Here is a 9096-nt window from a genome sequence, read left to right on the forward strand (position 1 = left end):
ACAAAAATCTGTCAAGGAAAAAGGAAAATGATGATCAAAATGAAAGATATCAGATCTGAAAGATTAAAAAATAGAAGAACTTAAGAAAACAATGGTAATCATGGCTATCCAACAAATGAAAGAAATGGAAGCTATGAAACAGATCAAAATACAAATCCTGGAGATCAAAGACTTCAATGAAAGTATGTGGATCAGATTGAATAAAAGTGAAGATATAATATCAGATATAGAAGACCAAATTGTAACTAGCAACCAGGAAAAGAAAGCTATCTTTAAAACACCAAGTAACAAAAAAATTCCTATCAAACAATGACAAGGAGAGCAATATAATATTAAATTGAGCCATGAGAAAGGTAGAAATAGTGCAAATGCATAAAAATCTCTTCACAGAAATAATGGGTTGAAACATTCCATATATGGTTAAAAGAAAACACAAAGAAAGGCAAGAAAACTAAATAATAGTGAAAATATTAAAAGAAAAAGAAAAATTGAAAACACAAATCAGCTAAAAAAAGGAAAACCAGTGTATGTTATGGATGAAGAATTTGACATACAATTAGTGAAACACATACAACTCTAATTAGCCATTACCAAAGTAAATCTACACCAAGTTATAAATAATTAAGATTCCAGAAAATCACCAAACAAGTAAAATATTAAAAATGGTGAGAGAAATGAAACACATTACATATAAGGGAAATTAATCAAAATCACAGCAGACCTCTCAACACAAACAATTAAATCAGAGAGCTTAGTGAGGTGTTTCAAACTCTAAAAGAAAACAATCTCCTTTGAAAAGTAGTGTGACCCATTAAGCTAAGTTTCAAAATCAATTCAGAAATAATACATGGTTTTGGAAATTACAACTAAAGAAAATCATGAGCATCAAAAAAGCCCTCCAAAATTCAGTGAAGAATTATTTAGAAAAAGAAAACAAAGAAAAGAATTACAGGAAAACCAATTGAATGTAGCCACCTGGCAGGGGAAACAACAAAACATAAGAGACAGACAAGGAGTGAGCAAGAATGATACAATATGAGGAGAAAGATCCAATATGTATCATTTATAACCATGAATGCAAATGGTCTTAATTCAACACAAAAGCAAATAGGCAAAATGGATAAAGAAGCAAAATTGAACAATATTTTGCACAAAAGAAACAACACAGGGCTGGGAGATACCTCATCAGTTTAAGCAACTGTCTGGCAAGCACAAGGACTCAGGTTCAATCACCAGTACCAGATGTTGTTTCAGTTCCATACTTTGCTGGATACTGAAACTGTGCATGGTGGTGCAAGCCTGTAATACCAGTAGTAGGGAAGTTGAGACAGGAGGATTGCTATGAGTCTGAGCTGTGTAGCAAGACCCTGTACCAAATAAATAAATAAATAAATACAAAAAGAAAAAGAAACACAACACAGACCTAGAATAGCCAAAGCAATCAATCCTTGACTTTAAATTATACTACAAATCTAATATGGTATGAGCAGTATGATACTGACCAAAAAAAAGACCTGAGTGTCACTGGAACAAATTATAACATGCAAAAACTACTCAAAAACAGTCAGCCACTGTGTCATTGACAAAGAAGCCAAACAACTTCAATGGAAGAAAGATTCTTCAATAGATGGTGCTGTATAAACTGGGTTACTGCACATCAAAGTGTAAAACTAGATCCATGACCCTCATCAAGGTTAAGCTAAAATTTAAGTGGGTGAAGTTCTGAGTAATAAAACTGAAACATTATATCTGTTGGAAAATAGAATAGGCAAAAATTTTGAAGATATAATTGTAAGATGGCATCAGCTGATTCCGGGGGCCAAGTGGCACACATGCTGTGTTCTCTGAATCCCAGCCTCTGCTCTTTTACCAACACTATCTCTTGGTTTTATAAAGTTCTTTGTTGTCTGAGAAGGCCAGAAGCTCTTTAGAGACAATGGGAGGGGAAGGGAAGCTGGAAGAAGGTGGTGAGAAGCAGCAAAAAAGAAGACAAGAAGAAAAATAAGGAAGGATCTGGAAATGGAGAGTTGAATTCTGGGCATGAATATATTAACACATTACTTGAGATGTAGGATAAGTTAAAAGCAGAACATGATTCCATTCTGGCAGAAAACCCACAGAAAGATAGCAAGACAATTTAAAGTCACTCTGCCTGATGGGAAACAGGTAGGTGCAGAATCCTGTAAGACTACTCCACATCAATTTGCTTGTGGAATTAGTAAGGGCCTTGCTGATAACACTGCTGTTGCTAAAGTGAACAAAGTTGTTTAGGACCTGGACCTACTTCTGTAGAAATATTGTACCTTATAGATTCTTAAATTTGAGGATGAGTAGGCTCAAATAGTTTATTAGCACTTAAGTGCTCACGTCGTGGGTGAAGCCATGGAGAGAGTACACGGCAGATACTTATGTTATGGTACACAAACAGAAAGCAGATTTTATTATGACTTGTACCTTGAAGAAGGATGTATGTCCAGCAATAATTCCTCTTCTTTGGAGACTTTATGTAAGAAAATCATTAAAGAGAAAAAAGCTTTTGAAAGATTAGACATTAAGAAAGAAACTCGACTGGAAATGTTTAAGTAGAAAAAGGTTTAAATATCAGATATTGAATGAAAAATTAAATACGCCAACTGCAGAGGTCTACAGGTGTGGCCCCTTGATTAATCTCTGCTGGGGTCTTCATGTCAGAAGCACTGGCAAAATTAAAACTATAACATACACTAAAATTCCTCCCATACTGGGAAGGCAAAGCAAATATGAAAACTCTCCAGAGAATTTATGACATTTCATTTCCAGATCCCAAAAAGTTGAAAGAGTGAGACAAGTTCCAAGAAGAAGCGAAAAACAGAGATCACAAAAAAATTGAGAGAGATCAAGAACTATATTTCTTCCACACACTCAGTCCTGGAAGCTGCTTCTTCCTCCAGAAGAGAACCTATACTTATAATGCACTCATGGAATTCATTAGGAGTGAATGTAGGAAAAGAGGATTCCAGGAGGTGGTCACCCCAAACATCTACAACAGCAATCTCTGGATGACCTCTGGCCACAGGCAGTACTACAGCGAGAACATGTTCTCCTTCGAGGTGGAGAAGGAGATTTTCACTCTTACACCCATGAACTTCCCGGGAAACTGCCTTATGTTTGATCATCGGTAGCTGATTTTGGGGTAATGTAAAAAGATGAGTTGTCAGGAGTGTTGAAGGGACTCACCTGGGTACCAAGTTTCCAGCAGGATGATGCACATATATTCTGTGCCATGGAACAGATTGAAGCGGAGATAAAAGGTTTTTTGAACTTTCTCCATACAGTGTAAAAAGTATTTGGATTTTCTTTTTAACTGAACCTTTCTGCTAGCCCAGAAAAATTCCTTGGTGATATTGAAATATGGAACCAAGCTGAGAAACAACTTGAAAACAGTCTGAATGAATGTAGACAGAAGTGGGAATTAAATCTTGGCGATGGAGCTTTCTATGGTCCAAAGATTGACATACAGATAAAAGGTGCAGTGGGTAGCTACCACCAGTGTACAACCATCCAACTGGATTTTCAGTATCCTATCAGGTTCAATCTGATTTTCATGAGCCATGATTGTGATGATAAGAAAAGACCAGTGATTATTCATCGAGCCATCTTGGGATCATTGGAAAGAATGATTGCTATCCTCACTGAGAACTATGGCTGCAAATGGACTTTCTGGCTGTCTCCTCACCAGATAATGGTCATTCCAGTAGGACCAACATATGATGAATATGCTCAAAAAGTAAGGCAACAATGCCATGGTGCTAAATTCATGGCAAAAATTGATCTGGATACAGGCTGTACACTAAACAAGAAGATCAGAAATGCACAGTTAGCTCAGTATAGCTTCATCCCGGTTGCTGGTGAAATAGAGAAGGGCAGTGACAGTGTTAATATCTATATGAGTGACAATAAGGTGTATGGGGAGCATACTATTTCTGAAATTCTCAAGTGCCTTCAGGAGCTCAAGCAGTCCTAAAGCAAACAGGCAGAAGAGGAATTTTAACAGACCTCTGCCCCATGCACAGACTCACTTGGTGGAAAAGGGTGAGCCACCATTCTGTGGCATGACGTTTTAGTTCTGGGCAAAAGTATTTCACACTGAACATGGAATAATGCATCAGTGTGTATATAGATGACTGCACAATTTTAGCCAGTGTGTATTTGATGGAGTTAATTCAAAGAACCATATGAGTATTCTACTCATGAAATGGAAAGAAGCATGAAGAATGATTTTAGTGACAGCATATTTTTATAAATTTAATCACACATGTTCCATTGCAGTTAAAGAAGCTGTATTTGGAGAAGTTTTTAAAGAACAAAACAAAAGAGGTGGATATGCAAAAGAAGGCGACATGGAAGCTAGGAAATTGATCAAATGTCCTTAGGTGGGACTACACCTCAGTGTCTAAAGCAAATAAGCTACTCCAGTCCTGAGATAAACATCCTGTCTAGATAAAGTTAACTATTAGTAGGAAGCCTAGTGTCACATGTTTCTAACTTTACAAAAGTATAAACAAAATACCATTTTGTTGAGATATATATATATATATATATATATATATAGATATATATATAGAGAGAGAGAGAGAGAGAGAAACAAGGATTGTATTAATATTGTTTAGACAAGATATCTTGTCTATATCTTGTCCTCTGAATAAATATTATGAAGACAACAATATGCAATGTATTAATTATTGTAAAACTGCTACTAACTTATTTTGAAACTGTTTCATTGCTTTTATCTTTATTTCTCTTTAAAATGAATAAAACAAAAATAAACAAAAGGACAGAAAGACTGTAAAAATAAATTTAATCACCTGAAGATTAAAAAATTTCCAAGTTTGAGTAAGGCAAAAGGAAAACTGTAATTGGATTGTAGTATAAAAATAAACATGTTTCAATTTTTGGTTAAAAAGATATAACTGTAGGGAATTATCTCATAAACAAAACACAGAATGCATGAGAAATAATATAAAGGATCCAAAAAATTGGGATCTTCTCCTCTTAAAAGTCTATTGTGCACCAAAAAAACTCAACAAGGAAAAATGAAAGCTCACAGAGAAAAACAAAACAACAACAACAAAAAACTTCTGGCCACATTTTTGACAGGCAAAAAACATAAATCATGAACATACAATGAAATGTCAAAAGTCAGACACACCAAATTTAAAGATGCAATAAAAATGAGAAGATAAGTTTATTTCACACTTCTAAGAGGAAGAAACATGAACAACAAATAAATATGTGAAAAAATCAGTTAACATTACTGGCCATTCAAGAGTTGCAAGCTAAAACAATGCTGAGCTGCCTCTTATTAAAGAAAGAATATCTATGATCATGAAATCAGTCAACAATAAATGATGACCAGGCAACCAATGTGGAAATCAGTGTGAATATACCTTGAAAACTAGGATTAGAAGTCTCATTTGACACATCTATTCCTTTTTTGATATCTTTCTGGAAGAAAAATTGATACCTACACAATATACGGACATGCTTACAGCAGCACAGTTTATAATAGCTACATCTTGTAAAAATCTCAATGCCTATAAGCTGAGGAATACATACAAAAGATATTTTTGAATTATAATGGAGTACTACTCAGGCATACAAAAAGGATAAACTTGAGAAATTTCTATGCAGATGGATACATTTTGATAACATACCCCTCAAAGAAATAAATCAGACACACAATTATTAATGTTTAGTTATCTCTTGTGTGAGATACTGAAAATGCAAATAATAATTCAAAACAAAAATAGATGTCATCAAATAGAAACAATTGTTCCAAAAGAAAGAAGACATAGAGAGGGGTCAGGAGGAAAGTGAAATGGGAGGAAAAGAAAAAGAAATTAAGGTAAAAATGATAAAACAGAAATAAAAATTTGTATACAGTGAGGGGAAGAGAGATTGAAGGGATGGGAGGGTTTTGGGGGAAAACAATGAAATCAAAATATACATATTATATTCCCTATAATAAATATGAACTTCACATATATTTAATGTTACTAAAGAAATTAGCTTTGTGATGAAAATAATAAATATTTGATCAAATATGCACTATGACTCAGATGTATATAATTCAGGATTTACTGCTTTGTAAAATTTTCTCAGGTTAAATTTTAGTAAGTAAATTGCCCTGAGTATACTAGTATTTGGGAATATTTTCCACTGTTTTATTTCAAAGCTGTCTATGTGTTATACCAGGACACATTCTTCGAACATATTGATGCCATGCAGCAAATGTGGGAATTTTATCATTTGTGTATTAATAGTAGCTGGTAAGATGTTTACTTAATTTCTAATAATCCAAGTTAAATTCAAATACAAACAGGGGATTTATCTCAGTGGAATAAGAGCCTGCTTAGCAAGTGAAAAGACCTGAGTTCCAACATGGTATTAAAAAACAAAGCAAAACGAAACAAAAAGCAAAACAAAGAAACAAACAAAATCCACAATAAATTCAAATATAGTTCAAAAAATGAACGTTAATGATAACATTTTGTTGTTTTTTTTCATAATTTTATTGAGAAACAAATAGCATTGAGACAGTTTTAAATCAAATTGGTAGGACAATGTCAATAATTAACATATTGCATACATTCTTCCTAGTGGTTAATTGCTGTACAAGACGCGGAAATCATATCCTATTTACAAACACCAGGAGAAAAAATCTCTCTATTCACTGAGAGAATGTAACTATATATCTATCATAACCACTTTGAATACACAGATACAAAACGGATATTCATTTGTATCCCTTTTTTGTTAAGTTCCATTATTTGAATATTCTTGGTCTGTTAACTCAGCAAAATATTGTAAAAGACTCCAGTAGCCCATAATAGTATTTGGTCTTCTCCTTGACTGGAATTGTCAGAAATTGTTAACCTGAGTCCCCTACAGCTCAACATAACAGCATGACCTTACTTGTTATATTTCATTTTTATAATTTTCTGCTGGATAGTTAAGACCAAGGTAAAGCAGGAATTATGCAATAATAGTTGTAGCTTTTGGGTCTGATAAGGTCAGTGAAATCCCCTCAGGATTTATGCTGAGATCATGTACCTCAGATTGTAAAACCTTTGTCAATGTCAGCCATGTGGATGTGTCACGGCCATTGCTTGGGCAATGTGCTCTCTGTGAAAGCCGAGGGAATGTTTTCAATCCATGTGACTCTCCTTAGGCACACTCTACATCATTGATCACTTTACTCGTTGGCCCCATAATCTCCTTGACCAGAAAATTTGGGAGACTACCGAGTTACATGACGTAACAGTACAAGTTCTCATATGTCCTGAGTCTTAATTGACCTTGGAAGGCTAGGTACAAAATGTTGGCTTTCCTTGCAGCCCTCTTTTTTCTCTAATTTTGGTCTGCAAACTTAGGTTGTTCGCCTTCCAGAAGACAAACTTACTTTTACTACCATAAAACTTGGGCTGTTATGCTAAAACTCACTCTCTGTTTGAATATCAAACATCTTAGGCCTAATATGGAACAGGTATTTTTTGTCAAGTATTGATATGTTGAACTTTAAGTCCCTAAAGAACATGATGAAAAGTATTTAAATTTTAGAATATATTTTAGAAATAGGCATAAAAATTATATATTACTTATGTTTACACATAAGTTCAAAAATCTAACCATATACAATCTTGAAGCAAGACAGTCCCAAAATCTTCCTTTTCCTGTCTCTTGATTTCATTTACCACCCCTTAGTTTTTGAACAACCATCAGCAAGAGAGACAGCATAACAGCAATTGGCATATCATGACAAGCAGTCCTTATTCAGAAAACCAGAATGACAGGCACTCCAAGCATGTAACTACTATTACAGATTACCATCTGCAGTGCAGTTGCTTATTTCACAGGTATCAGTATATATAGTTATTCTGGGTAAGTGTCTTTCCAATTAACGGCTGGATTCAAAAATCTTCTGGATATTATTAGATCATTGCCTTGTCCATTTTCTACATATGATTGTATGGCTTCACATTCTCATGTTTCCTAGCTCTTCTTACCTTCACTTGATTAGTTAATCCTCAAGATCCTGCTCTCCTTTTACTTGTATTATATCTTTCTATTTTTATTTCTACTTTTGAGTTCTTATTCTAGGGAAACTATATGATATTTACATATGTGTGTCCGGTTTATTTGACTTATGAGTATATCTTCAAGTGGCATCCACTTCAATATAAATGCTTCAAGTTTATCATTCTTAATAGCTGAATAATCCTCAATTGTGTAAAAACACAACTTTTTCAACCATTCCTCAGGTGATGGACATCTTGGTTGTTTCCAAGATTTTGCTATCACAACTTGTGCTGCTATAAACATAGGCACACATATATCCCTATCATATGATGTTTTGAGATCCTCCAGGATAATTCCCAGTAGAAGAATAATAGCTAGTTAAAATGGGATTTCAGTCCAACATTTCTAAGGGGTCTCCACACTGATTTCCATAATGGTTGCACCAGTCTACATTCCCACCAGCAGTGGGGAAGGGTTCCCTTTTCCCCACAGCCTCTCCAACATTTGTTTTTGGGTGATTTTTTTATGATAGCCATTCTTTATGGGGTGAGATGATCCCTCAATGTGATTTTAATTTGCATTTCGCGAATGGCTAGTGATGTGGAGCATTTTTTCATATATTTTTCGCTTCTTTAATTTCTTGCTCTGAGAAGTGTGTGTTCATCTCAGATGCCCATTTCTGAATTGGGTCTTTAAATTTTGGGCCCCTACTATTTTTTAGTTCTTTATAAATTCTAGAGAGCAGACCTTTGTCTGAGTACTTATTTGTGATGATATTTTTCAAAATTTGTGGGTTGCCTTTTCACTTTGTTGGTAATTGGTTTTGAGGTGAAAAAGCTTCTCAATAAGAGCAGGTCCCAGTTTTTAATTCATTCAACTGTTTCCTGTACAATTTGATTTCTGTCCATGAACTCTTTGCCTACCCCTAGGTCTTCAAGAGTTCCTCCCACTTTTGTTCCAGGAGACTTAGTGTCTCTGCTTTAATGTTTAGATATTTAATCCATTTTGACTTTAGTTTAGTGCATGGTGGTAGACCTG

The 9096-nt window shown here is 34.6% G+C and overlaps 1 pseudogene; it reads left to right on the top strand.

The window, feature by feature from the left end:
- Positions 1 to 1936: 1936 nt before the first annotated feature.
- On the top strand, positions 1937 to 4030 carry LOC101566463 (annotated as a pseudogene).
- The last annotated feature ends 5066 nt before the right edge of the window (positions 4031 to 9096 follow it).

The sequence above is a fragment of the Octodon degus genome, unplaced genomic scaffold (genome assembly GCF_000260255.1).
Source record: "Octodon degus isolate 3935 unplaced genomic scaffold, OctDeg1.0 scaffold00103, whole genome shotgun sequence".
In the NCBI taxonomy this organism is placed as follows: Eukaryota; Metazoa; Chordata; class Mammalia; order Rodentia; family Octodontidae; genus Octodon; species Octodon degus.